Consider the following 2,805-nt stretch of genomic DNA (forward strand, 5'->3'; position numbering starts at 1 on the left):
GTGTGAGCTGGGTTTTGTGTGGTTTAAAGGCAATGAAGAACTTTTTTCTTAATAAATTGTCTTCTTGTAGTATATACTCAGTTTTATAAAACTTGAATTGAATACTTTTAATATTCTTTATTACTAACGTTAAGAATTTGTGCTTTATGGTTTTAAACCTTCAGAGAAAATGACCTCGAGGATTTCTGGTATTTCCATATCATTGTATTGTTACCGTGAACTACAATATTCACTGCATATTTTGTGACGGCCACATAACTATAATAGACAGTTTTTCATATATCCAAGGAAAGGAATAAAGAATTATGACTTTTTTAGGTGGACAGATCAGTTTGAGGATTTTATCGCCGATAGCGATCAAACGTGGAGAGTTTCGATGGAGTACAGATTATCTCGTGGTGTTAACCAAGTACATTTTGAAAATAATATTATTTTATTAATTATTATTTTAATAGTTCTTTTTTGTAATTTTGATTGTCGTGTTACTCACTGTTTTGTGATGTATCTGTTTTTTTTAATTTTGTAACATTCAAAATGAATATTTACTTTCAAGTATGGAATGTAATAGTAATGTTAGTTCTGTTATAAACAACGTTATAATACAAGGGCAGAAATGTCATTTATTCAGACACAACAACAACACAATCATTTCAAAACTGCAAAAAATAAATAGACAATCAGCTTCTCCACAATAGCTACTGCGCAATAGTTTTTTAATAAGTTGCAGTTGCCCCAGATAAATTCGAACTAAAATAAGTTGAAGTTTGTGTTTATTTTATTGAGCCAAACTAGAGCCTAAACCTACTTAAGAAATAAAGCTAGTAAAACCAACATCTACTTGCACTAGGGACTCCTTAAACAGTGAGGCAGGCGGCTGCAGCGTATGGTGTCGACGCCTTAGGCCTTCCCAAATGCAGCAACCAATGCCAGTCACTATCATGTGAATAATTAAAGGCAGGAGAGCATCTTCTCTACAATTATTGGGGCATCAAGTCCACGTCATATTAAACCATTTGTTTCGGCTGAGTGCTCCCAATGGAATGAGAATCGTCACATCAAATTTTATTATTTGGAGTATAAAGGCCGCCTACCGTTTTTTGGATACGATATGTTATTATTGTCCATACAAATCTTATGGGCGATCCTCCGAATTGAAACCTCATCTTTCTGTTTGTTTTTTAGCACTGGTGATAGTGCTTGTAATATCAGTAGGATTCAATATTTCTTAAGAAAAAGATATCACGATTTTATCATAGATGTCGCTCGAGCCTGATTAAAGTTGTAGGAAATGTGTGTGTGGGAGAGAGAGAGAGAGAGAGAGAGAGAGAGAGAGAGAGAGAGAGAGAAAGTCAAATTCCTTCTTAATTTTTTTATAAAAGTAATTGTAAAATTTTGATTGAGAAAATAAGTTCTAGAAAGTTGCATGAAAAATTATAAATATACAGTTTTTTTTGAAAAAAATTGTATATCAACTTTTTAGACCAGGTTGAAGAAAATCAATCACATAAATTTATATAAAATAACAAAAATGTAGTTTATCAAATAGAATTGTGATAGCGGTCTGAAACACAGACCAGTTAGAAAATTATCTCAAACAAACTCTAAAGTAGTATTTAGCTGCAAGCGGGATTTGACTTTTATAAGATTTAGTAAATTCATTGTATCCATTCTTGATTGGATTTATTAAATCCAAATTTAAACTGAATAAAAGACAAAATCCAGACCTTAATTAAATTTGAAATTTTATAGTTTGACAAAACTTGTGCATTTTGTATGTTTGGCTGGATTTTGTAAAACTGACAATAAATCTTATTAATAGATGCTACCAAATCCTCCCTGATGAGAAATATCCAAAACAGAGAGTGACACTGAGAGAATTAATTTAGAAAATCTAATATTATAAAAATTAACTGTTTTTTTATGATGAAGGCCAAAAGTGGTTTCAATTGAGTTTGCTACATGATATATAAAGAAAAAAAAATATTGTGAGGACTTTGGATGGGTTCCGAAATGCTAGGCTAGTACTCTGGGCGCAATCTTCTTGGCAGGAACCCCTAATTTCTAGGCTAGTACTCTGGACGAATGAATAACTCTATTTTTTTTAGCAAATGATATTGATAAGTGGATAATGTTACGGGTCCATTGCATTAAGCTTAATTGGTGGATGTCATATTGATCAATTAAAATTGCGAGGAAATTATAGAGCTTTTGACAACTTGAGGTTTCGAGCGTGGCTCCAAAGTTAGCGTGCATAGAATTTAAGAAGTTCAAAGTCAGTTCACAATCAACAACTTATTCTGACAAATTTAGGATCTTATAGGTGCACGAGAAATCTTATGAGAAGAATATTGGTGTCCAACAAGGCTGTATAACTATGCGTGATATTGAATGGGGAAAGGCTCGTGATGCGCGTTGATAATTTTTAATATCCTTTTTTCGGTTTATTTATGAGCAAGCTTTTATTAATAATTAAAAAAGGGCACAACGTCCGGACCAACAAACATTCAAACCATGCATATAGTATATTCTCTAATGGAGGACATGAGATAGCACTCGTCATCTCTGCCCAACATTTCTTATACACACATACACACACACATACATACATACATATATCTATATATATGTATATACATATACATACATACATACATATATCTATATATATATATATATACATATATATACTGTTGATCTCACTTTTGGTTGAGGTCTAGAAACTTCTTTAATAGCCTAGGTCTAGCCATAGGACTTTCCTATTGACTAGTCTTAGAAAATTAGAAAAGGTACCCTCACCATTAGAAA

The sequence above is a fragment of the Phalaenopsis equestris genome, unplaced genomic scaffold (assembly GCF_001263595.1).
Source record: "Phalaenopsis equestris unplaced genomic scaffold, ASM126359v1 Scaffold000025, whole genome shotgun sequence".
NCBI classification, from domain to species: Eukaryota; Viridiplantae; Streptophyta; class Magnoliopsida; order Asparagales; family Orchidaceae; genus Phalaenopsis; species Phalaenopsis equestris.